The sequence below is a fragment of the Misgurnus anguillicaudatus genome, chromosome 9 (assembly GCF_027580225.2).
Source record: "Misgurnus anguillicaudatus chromosome 9, ASM2758022v2, whole genome shotgun sequence".
Lineage (NCBI taxonomy): Eukaryota > Metazoa > Chordata > Actinopteri > Cypriniformes > Cobitidae > Misgurnus > Misgurnus anguillicaudatus.
The window spans coordinates 5289316-5307015 of NC_073345.2; the positions used below are offsets into that span (position 1 = coordinate 5289316).

Consider the following 17700-nt stretch of genomic DNA (forward strand, 5'->3'; position numbering starts at 1 on the left):
CAAGTGCATCAACTGTAATCTTAGATGAGGTCCCTAACAAGAGACAAAGAAAAGAGGACACATCTGCACTGTCTGCAAAACAGGTTAGAGCAAAGCATTTTATGTGAGTTTATGTGAGTACTGTTCCCCCAGAAATGAAAATGATCCAAAATATAGCTTTTTTTGGTAATTAGTGAATCACCATGGTCATTTTTTATTTTAGTTCATTATTATATATTTTTTTGTTTAGTTGGTCGAGGATGTTCTAAAGTTGAAGTCTGGTGGTGAAGCAGTATTACAGGAGTATCAAGAAACGGAAACCCTTACAGGTGCCGCAAGACGACAAATGATCAACATACTGGTGCCTCACATGATTGATACACATGTGTATTTTTTATTTTTTTTTAAACAAATAACTGCATGACCATTGTATTAATTAAGACCAATTTTATATCTTCCCTTAGGCAACTCCTTACTAAAGCTATCAGAGAACAGTATGCTCTTGGCATAGTGATGCTGTTCCTGTTGTGGTTTTCCTTTTCCTCAAATGAAACAATCTTCAGTCTTAGGTTTTGATTTCAAGAGATAGACTTTTATTTTCCGGATAAATGAAAAGCCGAGGCAGCCCTGGTGAATCCCCCAGAACCAGAGTGTGGTCCTGGGAGGATCCTCCAAAATCCGTCTCACCTGCTGAGCCCTGGCTCGGTAAATATATAGGTTTTTGTTCCCTCCCCTCCATGGTTCAAACAATATGTTTCTGTTCAGGCTTGTAACTTGAAGAACCACATGACATTCCTCAGACCAGTGTCTCCGTCCCATGACCTATTTGACTCTAGGCTATTCCTTATACTGAGACCCTCTGTGACCTTTGACATTAAACTATGTGTATATACACAGCTGGCCTGCATGAGTTAAGACCCCTTGTGACCTACAAACTCGTGACACACACACCGCACAAACTCATAACACACAGTGCATAAACTCACATATTAAACTCACATATTGCAACAGTGCATAAACTCACATATTAAACTTATATATTGCATAATGGTAACCTGATATTCATGTAGATATAATGGTAAACTGATATTCATGTAGAGTGGGATATTGGGATTAAAATAAACTTCTTCCCTCAGAGATCCATACTCCAAGAAAGGCTATGTAAGTCATCGTCTGCATGACCCTTTCACGTTATAATTGCAATGTTATGATATCTGTGACATAGAAAATTTGATTCTTTTAAGGAACACTTTTTTGATGCTGCAAGCAACACAGGATACATTGCTTGGCGTATGAAAACAGTACACAGGAAGATTAGACGAGGATCTTTGCCACTAGACAACCTTCATGATGTTTCTCCAGGAGGCCCAAAATGCCAAAGGGCTACTAATTGTGAAGGGCAACTTGATGGGGATGCTTGCAAAGAGGCAATTTCTTTGCTCAGCCATACCACAGAGAAGTCCCTAATATTCCAAAAGATGAGGGAGACATTTCAGTATCGCCAAAAGCTTGTTAAAGATACAGGCTCTAGTGTTGATTTCCTCTCCACCTTCTCGAGATTCCTAGATACAAAGGGCCTGGTAAGTTTGGAATTGGAATTGGTTTTCAAAAGCATGCAATTTAAGAATATTGTTTATAGTTTAATATCATCTTAAAGGTTGATCAAGACTTCACTCTCCTGTTTGACACCGAGACATCCTCCAGGCTACTTCAGAAGTGGGACACGTTCTTCAGGCCAACTGTCATTAAAGAAGCCAAGCAACTTACTTCAACAGCAGACCTGATTCAGTTGTTGCTCTCAGCAGAATGTCCTAACAGTAGTGACCTTCATGAAACAAGTAAGTTGTATTTGATTTGCTTGTTTTTACACATCTGCTATATTTGCATTTACAGTTAAAATGTATTTTGTTTTGATGACAAAAATATTAAAATTATCAAATTTAGAACCTATGAGATTGGATGTTTCCGGATTAATAACAAATAAATAACTTGCACTACATAAAACCTTTAAAAAGACTACATTAACCAGGTGAATGTTTAAAATGCTGTCTATTCTTAAAGGGATAGTTCACCCAAAAATGAAAATTCTGTAATTATTTACTCGCCTCCATGTTGCTACAAACCTGTATACATTTCTTTGTTCTGATGAACACAGAGGAAGATATTTTGAGAAATGTTTGTAACTAAACCGTTCGTAGACCCCATTCACTAAAGTTACTGTACAGAGCGGTCTTATTGTAAGTACATCTATCTGTTTTCCTCCCTGAAGGCTCTGAAGATGGAGTCAACAGTGAAGTGACTCAAATTAGGCTTTACTCGTTGCTCAGCCTCCCTCATAGTCATACAATGGACAAGGACATGGTCAGCTAGAGTGGCTTGAATTTCATCTGAGACTGGTTGTCACCTTGCCCTACTTCTCCCTCCTCCTCTTTCACCACGTCCTCCTCCTCTTCCTACTCCTTCACCGTGTCCTCTTCCTCCTGCTTCACCACATCTTCCTCCTTTCCCTCCTCTTCTGCTCCTCCTCTCCCTTCTCCTCCTCCTTCTCAACCTATTTCTTCATCATGTCTTCTCCCTCCTCCTTCACTATGTTCTCTTCCTCCTCCTTCACCACATCCTCCTTCTTTCCCTCTGCCTCCTCATCTTCCTCCTCCTTCTCCTCGACCTATTCCTTCATTTCTCTGTGGATCCATTGTTCCAAAGCTCAGTAAACTGATTCAGGCCCTTTTATCTATCTATTGAAGGATCTGATTGATGTGTGTTCAATTTTGACTCTTAGTGTTTCCACCTTGGTAATTGTTCAGCAAAATGATTGTGCTTCTTGAAAAATGACATTATGGTTTTGCAATTTTAGTTCAAAAGGCTGGTTATAGTGTTTTAGCAATCGAGAAAAACTGTAATAGTAAGCAGCTCTTTGTTTTTTGTGAATATATACCAGTCTTTGTCATGGTGCTTACTGTCTAGCCAGAGAGAGGCAAGTTGTCTTGTTGTGCCAAGGCAGACACTATGTTGGTATTCGGTTTTCACTGCAATTGTATGGTGGCGCATTTGGTAAAGACAGTACTTCTGTACGGGAGGGACCAGGGTTCAAATCCTGACAAGCACAGAATTTGTATACAAAGTGGTTTGTATGAAGTGTATTTTAATGACACTTTAAGTTCAATTAAATTACACTTTAAGCACATTTTAATATTACCTAAAATACACTAGAAGTCAGAGTTGAAGGTACTTCCAATGTCATTGCAAGCAATTTTAAGTATGTCTTAAGCATACTACATCTCACTCAAAGTTTTATTACAATACAATTTTATTATGCTTCAAACGTGTTTGATTGTCACTATTAGTAAAATACTAGTATGGCCTCAGTTTATTATAAGTATAACATGAGTGTAATTAAAATGTAATTTAGTTGCAATTGTAATGTTATCAAAATAAATTTCAAGTGCACATTGAATGTTCTGTTCTGTATATTGTCCAAAATTAGGGTAGATACTTAAGTTGTACTTAAGTATACTTTGAATAGTTCCACTTTAGCATAAAAAAGTATATTTAACACAATTTAAGTTGGACCCCAGCACTACTTTCACACAACTAAAGTGCATTAAGTACAAAATTAGTTGTTCCAATTTAGCAGACTTGAAGTATACCAATACATAGTGTTCAACAAATACATTTAGTTATACTAAAGTACACGTGAATAAATTGTACTTAAGTATACTATTTTTTCACTAGGGAAGTGACTTCTTTGGAAAAACATTCAAATCTATCATAAAACTATGCACATTTTAATGCACTTTACTCTAATAAACACTTAGGGGCGGTTTCTCAGACCAGGATTAGCTTAATCCAGGACTAGGCTTTAGTTTAATTAGGAAATATAACTAGTTTTAACAAACATGCCTTACTTAAAACATTACCTGTGTGCATTTTGGGGTAAAACAAAGGGCACTGATGTATTTTAGGATATGTAAGTGCAAGTTGTTTTCAGTTTGGAGAGCTCTTAAAAGTGTTTAAGTCTAGGACTAGTCTAATCCCTGTCCGGGAAACCGCCCCATAATGAACTAACAGATTAAGGAAAAACAACATATTTCTAAAGATTGCTTACCTGGTTGGACTACAGGTGATCTTAACATCTTTTTGACAGCTTTGTCAAGGCTTTGTGGATTTTGTGATTTGGCAATCAGAACGGAGGGGACATATGATGCTGAAGGTATGGACTGTGAGGCACTGGAAAACTTCTGCTGGTAGCCTGTGTGATTTATATTTTCAGCCTTAATACGGAAGGCCTCACGACCCTCTGGGAAAGCCCAATGTAGTCTGCAAAGGCTGCTTTATTTGCATGGCTGTTTTTTGAGTATTTCACTTCAGTTGATTCCCTCCTCATGCTTGTCACCAGATACCCAACATATACCAGAGCATTTTCGGCAACCAAGAATGTGCGATTTTTGCTTGGATCTTCACCTTGGTGCACTACAGCAGTTTTACCATTAAGTAAGCTTTTGTATTTTTCAGCCCAAGAGTTACAATTACAATCTTTACCTTCCACAAATTGGATTGGTCCGTAAGAGAGGAAACTAGAAAGTTTTGCCCAAAGAACAGGCCTTTCGCTGAAAATGGAGCGCTGTCGTGACAACTCTGAATTTTCAGGATGTACCATATCTCAACTGAGAAACAGCCAAAAAACAGACCCTAGTTGGCCACGTGATAAAGGCTCCGGTGGGATTAGGACCCAGGATCTCCTGTTTACTAGACAGGCACTTTAACCATCTAAGCCATGGCACCACCCTCCAGCTGCCGATTGTGGAAGAGTGAGTCACAGAATGAACAGGCACAACAATGTGAGATGAAAAGCTTTGAGCAGGGTCTTGGCAGGTGCTTGGGCCATGGACACCCTTGAGACTAAAGCCAGGCAAAAGACATGGCGCCATAACAGGAAATGCTAAACAAATTAAGTCCTATCAGTGAAGGCTTTAGGGTAAATGTTGTTCATAAATAAAATTTGTCCGTATTCCAAAAATATCCAAAAGTTTTGACAGCTTTCATAACAACCATGAATTATAAGGAGGTTGATTTTTATCTGATAAACAGATACAAAGACAGCACTTAGCTGCCGTCAGACTGAGGGCACCACTAGGATTTGAAAATCTATGTTTTGAGGGAGGATGAGTCACAGTGTGAAAAGATACAAAAATGTGACAAGAAAGCAACTGAGTGGGGGTCGAAGACGGCAAACATCGTTAGAAGGCACCACTGGGATTCGAACCCAGGACCTCCTGTTTACAAGACAGGCACTTTGACCGGTTAAGCCATGGCATCCCACAAAGAAGTGCTTCTGGATTTAAGTCCTATCAGTAAAGGCTTTATGCTCCAGGGCGTCCATGAATTGGATTGGTCCGTTAGAGAGAAAACTAGAAAGTTTGGCCCAAAGTACAGGCCTTTCGCTGAAACCTCTATAGGTGGCGCAGAGGGACCAACATCCATAGCCAACAGCCACCAAACGCCACCAGTGGAAGAGATCGCCTCGAATGGAAAGCGCGTTTCCTGCTTTGGCATTCATGCTAATAGAGTTGTAAATAACGTTCAGTTTCTATCAAAAACTGATTGATTTGCTTCACAAGACGTCAATATGTCACACAGAGTTATGAGGGATTACTTTTGTATTGGATATGCTTTAGCTCTTAAAGAGTGCGGATCGGTTGACTTGCATGACGGAGCACTGGGGTTTCTGCAAAATATCTTCTTTATTGTTCTACTGATGAAAAAACATATTGGATGGTGTAAGTGTTACAAATAAACTTGATTTTGAAAGTATGCTACTGTTTTATTACAGTTTGTTGAACTTCGTTCATTTATTTTCGTTGTTTTATTTAAATAGCCTACCCTTTACGTTGTCAGTAATTACTGTGCTGCTAATTTCTAATACGGGAATGTTTATTTGTTAGAAAAATGTTAGGCTACCTTATTAAAAGTATTGCTCTTGTGTTTTGTTTCACTAATGCTGTTCTCGCAGGACGTGTGACAGGCACGCCGCTTCCGGCTTGCGCTGTTCTGTAGTTTATTAATATTTATTAAAGTTTATTCATTCTAAATGTGTCACATGTCCATATTGCATGAAAAAAGGCACTACACTCCCTTGGGTCCGCAGCAACACATCCGCAACATAATAAAACTGTAGACACACACACACACACACACACAGAGATTTCTGGCTTTATTAAAGAGAAAAATATGTTCAGCCCCTCCTTCCGAAGCTTCGAATATTTGATTTGATTTCTACTAGAGCGTAGAAGCTCAAAAAATGGTATTTGGAACAGCCCTACTTATTACACATCCAGCCATGCACCCTTCATTACATACTGATTTTGCTGATCATTCAGATATATTGTTATTCTTATTTACTTTATTATTTAATGTTGCTTTTGTTAATAAAGTGTTTCTTTGAGCCTTAACATTTACTTTGCGTGCGTCCCTTGTTTTGTTACTTCCTTTTGAGCCACGGGTCGTAACAAATTTGGGGGCTCGTCCGTCCTTATTTAGTATAGTTTGCGTTAGTAGTTTTGAGACTCTGTATTAATTTGTTCTGAGTCGATTTAGTCATCATGTAAAGTCATTGTTTGGTAAGTAATTGGGTGCAATATTGTTGGTTGAACTTGAGTTTCCCTGATAGGTTTAACGGCAAGTCTCTTTTGAGATGTGTGGGGTTTGTTATCAAAAACTGATTGATTTGCTTCACAAGACGTCAATATGTCACACAGAGTTATGAGGGATTACTTTTGTATTGGATATGCTTTAGCTCTTAAAGAGTGCGGATCGGTTGACTTGCATGACGGAGCACTGGGGTTTCTGCAAAATATCTTCTTTATTGTTCTACTGATGAAAAAACATATTGGATGGTGTAAGTGTTACAAATAAACTTGATTTTGAAAGTATGCTACTGTTTTATTACAGTTTGTTGAACTTCGTTCATTTATTTTCGTTGTTTTATTTAAATAGCCTACCCTTTACGTTGTCAGTAATTACTGTGCTGCTAATTTCTAATACGGGAATGTTTATTTGTTAGAAAAATGTTAGGCTACCTTATTAAAAGTATTGCTCTTGTGTTTTGTTTCACTAATGCTGTTCTCGCAGGACGTGTGACAGGCACGCCGCTTCCGGCTTGCGCTGTTCTGTAGTTTATTAATATTTATTAAAGTTTATTCATTCTAAATGTGTCACATGTCCATATTGCATGAAAAAAGGCACTACACTCCCTTGGGTCCGCAGCAACACATCCGCAACATAATAAAACTGTAGACACACACACACACACACACACACACAGAGATTTCTGGCTTTATTAAAGAGAAAAATATGTTCAGCCCCTCCTTCCGAAGCTTCGAATATTTGATTTGATTTCTACTAGAGCGTAGAAGCTCAAAAAATGGTATTTGGAACAGCCCTACTTATTACACATCCAGCCATGCACCCTTCATTACATACTGATTTTGCTGATCATTCAGATATATTGTTATTCTTATTTACTTTATTATTTAATGTTGCTTTTGTTAATAAAGTGTTTATATGAGCCTTAACATTTACTTTGCGTGCGTCCCTTGTTTTGTTACTTCCTTTTGAGCCACGGGTCGTAACAAATTTGGGGGCTCGTCCGTCCTTATTTAGTATAGTTTGCGTTAGTAGTTTTGAGACTCTGTATTAATTTGTTCTGAGTCGATTTAGTCATCATGTGAAGTCATCGTTTTGGTAAGTAATTGGGTGCAATATTGTTGGTTGAACTTGAGTTTCCCTGGTAGGTTTAGCGGCATGTCTCTTTTGAGATGTGTCGGGTTTGTTATTTTCTTAGTGTTGTGATGAAAGTGGGTAGTAGATTTTATCTCGGGAGCACGTCCGTGGTGTTGAAAGCATCGCTGGTTTGACCAGTTGTGTTTTTCACCCAGCGGGATTTAGTGCATAAATACCCACCGCAATTAATCGCATGAAGACTAGGATTTAGTTAGCGAGTTCGTTTAAATGTTAGTAGTTAGTAGTCCTAAAAGCTAGATTAATTGAAAAAGGCATTTTGAAAGAAAAAATGGAGGAGTCTGTACCAGGTGCTTCCCAGTTACAATCTAATCTGTCTTTTGAACAGCAGAAAGAATTGCTGCTTTTACAAATGGAACATGAAAAATTAAAACAGCGTTCTGAACAAGGAAAAATGGAGGTGGAAAAGACTAAATTGGAATTGGAGTTTATGAAGCTTAACTTGATGAAAGAGGGTAAACTATCTAATTCTGGGGAGGAACAAGGTATGTCATTTTCCCTTACCTCAAGTCTAAAACTTGTTCCGAAATTTAATGAAGAAGATCCTGATAGTTTCTTCACTCTTTTTGAACGCATGGCAGAATTGAGAAACTACAATGCAGGTTGACTGGAAAAGCACAAGTTGTTTTTTCCTCTTTATCAGTCGATGACTGTAAAGATTATGATAAAGTCAAATCTGTGATTTTGAAAGTATATGAATGTGTACCTGAAGCGTATAGACAACGGTTTAGGTTACAGAGAAAAGAAGAGCTGCAAACTCATTTAGAATTCGTGCGAGACTTGAAAACGCATTTTAGTCGTTGGTGCACAGCAGTAGAGGTTAAAACACTGGATGATTTAATTCACCTGATACCGATACTCCAGAAGAAGCGGCAATATTGGCTGATGATTATGTTTTGACGCACAAAACAAATTATTTTGATTGGCATGGTCGTGACTTGCCGGCTGTGTCTGAAAAGTCTCCACCTAAAAGTAATCGTGTTTTTACTGCAAGGTTTGATCCAAGTAAAATCTGTAACTATTGTCATGAGAAAGGGCATTGGAAATCGGATTGTCCTATTCTTAAAAATAAGTCTAAGCGTGCGGTACCAAGTTCACATGTTAAGTCTTCTGCACTTGTGGCTCCAGCCCAGACTGTAACAACTGAGTTGTTGGAAAGACCAGAGGATCATGTTGATTTGTTCTCTTCCTATTTGCCTTTCATTTCAGAGGGTTACGTGTCTTTGGTAGGAGAGGAGCAGGTCCCGGTAAAAATTTTACGGGACACTGGAGCGATGGATTCATTCATTTTGGAGTCAGTTTTGCCTTTTTCCCCATGTTCTTATACGGGTGAGAATGTTTTAATTCGAGGAATAGGATTGAATACATTATCTGTGCCTCTTCATAAGATAAGGCTTCAGTCTGATTTAGTACAAGGAGAGGTTGTAATGGGAGTACGCCCCGCTTTGCCAGTTGAGGGAGTCCATATTATTTTAGGAAATGGACTGGTAGGTGCTTCCCATAGTAGTTTTTGATACTAAAGCTGAAGTCCATCCATTAGATCAAGACTCTGCATGTGTAGTGACTCGTGCAATGAAACGTGACAATAGGGAAGAAGTTTGTGAACAAAAGAGTTGTCAACCAAAAGTTTGTAGTGTGTCAATGCCGGATTTATCTGTCTTGTCTTTTCCTGTGTCTGCAGAGGAATTAGGAAAAGAACAGCAATCTGATTTATCTTTGAATGAAGTGTTCCAAACTACGGTTTCTCCATCAGAAGTGGATAACACTGCTCGTGGATATATCGTTCACAATGGGGTGTTGCTGAGGAAATGGATCCCTCACAAGGGTGATTTTGTTGGAGATCCTGTTTTTCAGGTGGTCGTTCCTGTGAAATTTAGACAGGAGGCGATGAAAATTGCGCATGATCAATCAGGCCACCAGGGGGTGCGAAAGACGTATGATCGCTTGTTGCGGTATTTTTTTTGGCCACGCTTAAAGCGGGATGTCTCTGCTTATATTAAGATGTGCAAGACCTGCCAACTAACTAGTAAGCCGAATCAAGTACTAAAACCCGCTCCGTTGAAACCAATTGAGGCCACTGGTGAACCTTTCGAGCATCTTATCGTCGACTGTGTAGGGCCACTTCCTCGTTCGAAAGCAGGTAGCACTTACTTGTTTACTGTGATGTGTTTAAACACACGTTTTCCTGCAGCATACCCTTTACGTAGTATTACGTCCCGTTCTATTGTAAAAGCTTTGACACAATTTATATCTGTTTTTAGAGATTGGGAAGAAGGTTTACCGTGGATGATGTTAGCTGCACGTGAGGTGGTGCAGGAAAGTACGGGCTTCAGCCCGAATGATTTGGTCTTTGGCCATAAAATCCGTGGACTGTTATCTGCATTTCAAGATGCTGGTAAAGCTGCAGAACCTCCCAAAAATTTGGCATCTTATGTCTTAGGTTTTAAAAATAAACTTATTCAGGCTAGGGAACAAGCAAAGGAAAATCTTAAAAAACGTCAAGCCAAAATGAAACATTTATATGACCGTATGGTTGAACGCCGAGTGTTTGAACCAGGCGACCAAGTGTTAGTGTTACGGCCTATTGTCTCTTCACCTTTCGAAGCTAAATTTGATGGCCCATTCACTGTAAAACGGAAGTTAAGTGAAGAAAATTATGAAGTTGCCATGCCCTCTCGACGAAAGCATATTAAACGATGCCACGTGAATGTGTTAAAGCCTTATTATGAGAATACAATTAAATTTGGAGATAGTCCGACATCTTTGCACCCGGCACTTTCTGTGTTTTCGGTTAGTGGGGGGAATGGGAATTTGGTAGGTGAGGAGGAGGAGACCATCTCTCCAGACGATTGTGTGCTTCGTGGCAGATTAAAGAATTCTGAATCGTTGGAAAACTTGGAGTGCGCATTAAATCACTTATCTCCAATAAGATGTCAGGAGTTATGTGAATTACTGCGTAGTTTTCCAGAATTATTTGGTGATGCGCCGTCTTGTACTGATTGGGTGGAACACGATATAGAAGTGGGGGATGCAAAGCCGATTAAACAACGCTTTTATCGTGTTTCACCTGAGAAACGTGATTTGATGAAGAGGGAAATTCAGTATATGAAGGACAATAATATTGCGGTTCCTTCATTCTCTGACTGGGCTTCTCCATGTATTTTGGTGGGGAAGTCGGACGGTACTGTTAGATTCTGTACCGACTTTCGTAAAGTAAATAGCTTAACTAAACCAGATTGTTTTCCATTGCCACGCGTTGAGGACTGTGTAGATCAGGTGGGGTCTGCCAAGTTCGTCAGCAAGTTTGACTTGCTGAAGGGATATTGGCAGGTTCCTTTAACCGAGAGAGCGCAGGAAATATCATCTTTTGTTACCCCGTTTGGATTATATTCTTATCGGGTCATGAGTTTTGGCCTGCGAAACGCACCGGCTACTTTTCAACGCCTTATGAACCGAGTAGTGTCTGGTCTTGAAGGTTGTGCCGTCTATTTGGACGATTTGGTGGTTTTTAGCGATAGTTGGGATTCTCATTTAAAACGACTTCGGTTAGTGCTGAAACGTTTGTCTGAAGCACGACTTACGGTGAACCTAGCAAAATGTGAGTTCGCCAAGGCGACCGTTACTTACCTTGGAAAGGTGGTAGGGGATGGGCAGGTGCGTCCAGTACAGGCTAAGGTGCAGGCCATTAAAGATTTTCCTTCTCCAATGACAAAGAAAGAACTTATGAGATTCTTGGGATTGGTGGGCTATTATCGCTCTTTTTGCCGTAATTTTTCTACTGTAGTGGCCCCACTTACAGACTTGCTGAAGGGTAAGACAAAATTTATTTGGTCTTCTGTCTGTGAATCCGCTTTCGAGAATGTCAAGTCCCTGCTTTGTTCATCGCCAGTACTTTTGGCTCCGCGATTTGATGAACCATTTACGTTGGAGGCTTCCGGAGTTAAGTCCTATCAGTGAAGGCTTTATGCTCCAGGGCGTCCATGAATTGGATTGGTCCGTTAAAGTAAAAACTAGAAAGTTTTGCCCAAAGTACGGGCCTTTGGCTGAAAATGGACCGCTGCCGCGACAACTCTGAATTTTCAGTATGTACCATATCTGAACTGAGAAACAGCCAAGCAAACAGACCCTAGTTGCCCACGTGATAAAGGCTCCGCTGGGATTCAAATCCAGGATCTCCTGTTTACTAGACAGGCGCTTTAACCAACTAAGCCATGGTGCCACCCTCCAGCTACCGAATGTGGAAGGGTGAGTCACAGTATGAACAGGCACAACAAAAAGCCTGTGACTCCGGTAGGACTCGAACCCACAACCTTTGAATCACGTCAACTCACAATCTAGAAGTCCAATGTGCTATCCATTGCGCCACAGAGCCTACAACAAACCCTTTGATGTGTTGCTCACAATTTTGGGGAAAGACTTTATTATTAGCTTTTGTATTTTTCAGCCCAAGACTTACAATTACTATCTTGACCTTCTGCTCTTTACATATGCAAATTAGCACAATTGTCAAATGGAAAGCAGTTTTAGGATACGAATTCAGGATTCCTAACGACACATGGCTTCAGGTCTACTGAAAACGGGAACACGTCAGTCATATTTTCTGCCCGGACCTCCCGCCTTTTACTGTAGATCGGAGAACAGAGCCTCCGAATGGAAGGAAACGCTGGGATTCGAACAATTCGCTTACAAGACGTGGTCCTTGGACAGCTATGCCAGGGCATCCTAAAATTGCCCTGCTTTCTTTTGATTTAGGCGGGTAAAGGAAAGTTCAATCTTTTTGATGCCCTTCATGAAGGCCAAAGACCACAACCACTGATAGAAGGCACCACAGGGATTTGATCACGGAAGCTCCTACTTACAAGACAGGTGCTTGGGCCATGGACACCCTTGAGACTAAAGCCATGCAAAAGACATGGCGCCCTAACAGGAAATGCTAAACAAATTAAGTCCTATCAGTGAAGGCTTTAGGGTAAAGGTTGTTCATAAATCAAATTTGTCCGTTTTCCAAAAATATCCGAAAGTTATGACAGCATTCATAACAACCATGAATTATAAGAAGGTTGTATTTCATCCGATAAACAGACACAAAGACAGCCCCTAGCTGCCGTCAGACTGAGGTCACCGCTGTGATTTGAAAATCTATGTTTTGAGGGAGGATGAGTCACAGTGTGAAGAGATACAAAAATGTGACAAGAAAGCCACTGAGTGGAGGCCAAAGACGGCAAACATCGTTAGAAGGCACCACTGGGATTCAAACCCAGGATCTCCTGTTTACAAGACAGGCGCTTTGACTGGCTAAGCCATGGTGCCCCACAATGAAGTGCTTCTGGAGTTAAGTCCTATCAGTGAAGGCTTTATGCTCCAGGGCGTCCATAAATTGGATTGGTTCGTTAGACTGAAAACTAGAAAGTTTTGCCCAAAGTACGGGCCTTTGGCTGAAAATGGACCGCTACCGTGTCAACTGAGAAACAGCCAATCAAACAGACCCTAGTTGGACACGTGATAAAGGCTCCGCTGGGATTCGAACCCAGGATCTCCTGTTTACTAGACAGGCGCTTTAACCAACTAAGCCACGGCGCCAATCTCCAGCTGTAGATTGTGAAATGGTGAGTCACAGTATGAACAGGCGCAACAATGTGAGATGAAAAGCTTTGAGCAGGGTCTTGGTAGCTGGAAGCCTGCGACTCTGGTGGGACTCGAACACACAACCTTTGAATCATGTCAACTCACAATCTAGAAGTCCAATGCGCTATCCATTGCGCCACAGAGCCTACAACAAACCCTTTGATGTGTTGCTCACAATTCTGGGGAAAGACAGATTTCAATTATTATTAGCTTTTCTATTTTTCAGCCCAAGAGTTACAATTACTATCTTGACCTTCTGCTCTTTACATATGCAAATTAGCACAATTGTCAAATGGAAAGCAGTTTTAGGATACGAATTCAGGATCTCCAGATGAAAGGACAGGAGCTTTCACCAGCTACTGCTGTGCAACCTAATGTCACATGTCTTCAGATCTTTTGAAAGCAGGAACAAGACTGTCATGTTTTCTTTTTGGACCTCCTGCCTTTTATGTAGAACGGAGAAAACGGCAACTAAAAGGATGGAATCGCTGGGACTTGAACAATCTGTTTACAAGACATGATCACTGAACAGCTATGCTAGGGCATCCTGAAACTCCATGGCTATATTTTAATAACACCAAGTACAAGAAAGTCAAACCTCCTTGTGGACCTCCTTTCTCTAAAGTAGACCGAACAACAGTCATTGATAGGAAGGCACGGCTTGGAATTCAACAGTCTGTTGACAAGACCGGCCCTTTGACCAGCTGATACTGTGCACCCTAACGACACATGGCCTCAGGACTACTGAAAACGGGAACACGTCAGTCATATTTTCTGCCCGGACCTCCCGCCTTTTCCTGTAGATCGGAGAGCAGAGCCTCCAAATGGAAGGAAACGCTGGGATTCGAACAATTCGCTTACAAGACGTGGTCCTTGGACAGCTATGCCAGGGCATCCTAAAATTGCACTGCTTTCTTTTGATTTAGGCGGGTAAAGGAAAGTTCAATCTTTTTGATGCCCTTCATGAAGGCCAAAGACCACAACCACTGATAGAAGGCACCACAGGGATTTGATCACGGAAGCTCCTACTTACAAGACAGGTGCTTGGGCCATGGACACCCTTGAGACTAAAGCCAGGCAAAAGACATGGCGCCCTAACAGGAAATGCTAAACAAATTAAGTCCTATCAGTGAAGGCTTTAGGGTAAAGGTTGTTCATAAATCAAATTGGTCCGTTTTCCAAAAATATCCGAAAGTTATGACAGCATTCATAACAACCATGAATTATAAGAAGGTTGTATTTCATCCGATAAACAGACACAAAGACAGCCCCTAGCTGCCGTCAGACTGAGGTCACCGCTGGGATTTGAAAATCTATGTTTTGAGGGAGGATGAGTCACAGTGTGAAGAGATACAAAAATGTGACAAGAAAGCCACTGAGTGGAGGCCGAAGACGGCAAACATCGTTAGAAGGCACCACTGGGATTCAAACCCAGGATCTCCTGTTTACGAGACAGGCGCTTTGAACGGCTAAGCCATGGCGCCCCACAATGAAGTGCTTCCGGAGTTAAGTCCTATCAGTGAAGGCTTTATGCTCCAGGGCGTCCATAAATTGGATTGGTTCGTTAGACTGAAAACCAGAAAGTTTTGCCCAAAGTACGGGCCTTTGGCTGAAAATGGACCGCTGCCGTGACAACTCTGAATTTTCAGGATGTACCATATCTCAACTGAAAAACAGCCAATCAAACAGACCCTAGTTGGCCACGTGATAAAGGCTCCGCTGGGATTCGAACCCAGGATCTCCTGTTTACTAGACAGGCGCTTTAACCAACTAAGCCACGGCGCCACTTTCCAGCTGCAGATTGTGAAAGGGTGAGTCACAGTATGAACAGGCACAGCAATGTGAGATGAAAAGCTTTGAGCAGGGTCTTGGTAGCTAAAAGCCCGCGACTCTGGTGGGACTCGAACCCACAACCTTTGAATCACGTCAACTCACAATCTAGAAGTCCAATGCGCTATCCATTGCGCCACAGAGCCAACAACAAACCCTTTGATGTGTTGCTCACAATTCTGGGGAAAGACAGATTTCAATTATTATTAGCTTTTGTATTTTTCAGCCCAAGAGTTACAATTTCTATCTTGACCTTCTGCTCTTTACATATGCAAATTAGCACAATTGTCAAATGGAAAGCAGTTTTAGGATACGAATTCAGGATCTCCAGATGAAAAGACAGGAGCTTTCACCAGCTAATGTTGTGCAACCTAATGTCACATGTCTTCAGATCTTTTGAAAGCAGGAACAAGACTGTCATGTTTTCTTTTTGGACCTCCTGCCTTTTATGTAGAACGGAGAAAACGGCAACTAAAAGGATGGAATCGCTGGGACTTGAACAACCTGTTTACAAGACATGATCACTGAACAGCTATGCTAGGGCATCCTGAAACTCCATGGCTATATTTTAATAAAACGAAGTACAAGAAAGTCAAACCTCCTTGTGGACCTCATTTCTCTAAAGTAGACCGAAGAACAGTCGTTGATAGGAAGGCACGGCTTGGAATTCAACAGTCTGTTGACAAGACCGGCCCTTTGACCAGCTGATACTGTGCACCCTAACGACACATGGCTTCAGGACTACTGAAAACGGGAACACGTCAGTCATATTTTCTGCCCGGACCTCCCGCCTTTTCCTGTAGATCGGAGAGCAGAGCCTCCGAATGGAAGGAAACGCTGGGATTCGAACAATTCGCTTACAAGACGTGGTCCTTGGACAGCTATGCCAGGGCATCCTAAAATTGCACTGCTTTCTTTTGATTTAGGCGGGTAAAGGAAAGTTCAATCTTTTTGATGCCCTTCATGAAGGCCAAAGACCACAACCACTGATAGAAGGCACCACAGGGATTTGATCACGGAAGCTCCTACTTACAAGACAGGTGCTTGGGCCATGGACACCCTTGAGACTAAAGCCAGGCAAAAGACATGGCGCCCTAACAGGAAATGCTAAACAAATTAAGTCCTATCAGTGAAGGCTTTAGGGTAAAGGTTGTTCATAAATCAAATTGGTCCGTTTTCCAAAAATATCCGAAAGTTATGACAGCATTCATAACAACCATGAATTATAAGAAGGTTGTATTTCATCCGATAAACAGACACAAAGACAGCCCCTAGCTGCCGTCAGACTGAGGTCACCGCTGGGATTTGAAAATCTATGTTTTGAGGGAGGATGAGTCACAGTGTGAAGAGATACAAAAATGTGACAAGAAAGCCACTAAGTGGAGGCCGAAGACGGCAAGCATCGTTAGAAGGCACCACTGGGATTCGAACCCAGGATCTCCTGTTTACGAGACAGGCGCTTTGACCGGCTAAGCCATGGCGCCCCACAATGAAGTGCTTCCGGAGTTAAGTCCTATCAGTGAAGGCTTTATGCTCCAGGGCGTCCATAAATGGGATTGGTTCGTTAGACTGAAAACTAGAAAGTTTTGCCCAAAGTACGGGCCTTTGGCTGAAAATGGACCGCTGCCGTGACAACTCTGAATTTTCAGGATGTACCATATCTCGACTGAAAAACAGCCAATCAAACAGACCCTAGTTGGCCACGTGATAAAGGCTCCGCTGGGATTCGAAACCAGGATCTCCTGTTTACTAGACAGGCGCTTTAACCAACTAAGCCACGGCCCCACTCTCCAGCTGCAGATTGTGAAAGGGTGAGTCACAGTATGAACAGGAACAACAATGTGAGATGAAAAGCTTTGAGCAGGGTCTTGGTAGCTAAAAGCCTGCGACTCTGGTGGGACTCGAACCCACAACCTTTGAATCACGTCAACTCACAATCTAGAAGTCCAATGCGCTATCCATTGCGCCACAGAGCCTACAACAAACCCTTTGATGTGTTGCTCACAATTCTGGGGAAAGACAGATTTCAATTATTATTAGCTTTTGTATTTTTCAGCCCAAGAGTTACAATTACTATCTTGACCTTCTGCTCTTTACATATGCAAATTAGCACAATTGTCAAATGGAAAGCAGTTTTAGGATACGAATTCAGGATCTCCAGATGAAAGGACAGGAGCTTTCACCAGCTAATGCTGTGCAACCTAATGTCACATGTCTTCAGATCTTTTGAAAGCAGGAACAAGACTGTCATGTTTTCTTTTTGGACCTCCTGCCTTTTATGTAGAACGGAGAAAACGGCAACTAAAAGGATGGAATCGCTGGGATTTGAACAATCTGTTTACAAGACATGATCACTGAACAGCTATGCTAGGGCATCCTGAAACTCCATGGCTATATTTTAATAAAACCAAGTACAAGAAAGTCAAACCTCCTTGTGGACCTCCTTTCTCTAAAGTAGACCGAAGAACA

General features: G+C 41.3%; 6 non-coding genes across 6 annotated transcripts; all 6 read right to left on the minus strand.

Annotated features, from left to right (window-relative positions):
* Positions 1–13282: 13282 nt before the first annotated feature.
* trnat-agu (transfer RNA threonine (anticodon AGU)) lies at positions 13283–13356 on the minus strand. The gene has a single exon. It is a non-coding gene; the product is annotated as a tRNA-Thr (tRNA).
* Positions 13357–14811: 1455 nt separating this feature from the next.
* trnat-ugu (transfer RNA threonine (anticodon UGU)) lies at positions 14812–14885 on the minus strand. The gene has a single exon. It is a non-coding gene; the product is annotated as a tRNA-Thr (tRNA).
* Positions 14886–15112: 227 nt separating this feature from the next.
* On the minus strand, positions 15113–15186 carry trnat-agu (transfer RNA threonine (anticodon AGU)). Its single transcript has one exon. It is a non-coding gene; the product is annotated as a tRNA-Thr (tRNA).
* A 101-nt stretch (positions 15187–15287) lies between these two features.
* On the minus strand, positions 15288–15377 carry trnar-ucu (transfer RNA arginine (anticodon UCU)). Its single transcript is given in 2 exon segments — positions 15288–15323; positions 15341–15377. It is a non-coding gene; the product is annotated as a tRNA-Arg (tRNA).
* Positions 15378–16641: 1264 nt separating this feature from the next.
* On the minus strand, positions 16642–16715 carry trnat-cgu (transfer RNA threonine (anticodon CGU)). The gene has a single exon. It is a non-coding gene; the product is annotated as a tRNA-Thr (tRNA).
* Positions 16716–17117: 402 nt separating this feature from the next.
* Positions 17118–17207, minus strand: trnar-ucu (transfer RNA arginine (anticodon UCU)). Its single transcript is given in 2 exon segments — positions 17118–17153; positions 17171–17207. It is a non-coding gene; the product is annotated as a tRNA-Arg (tRNA).
* Between the last annotated feature and the right edge of the window lie 493 nt (positions 17208–17700).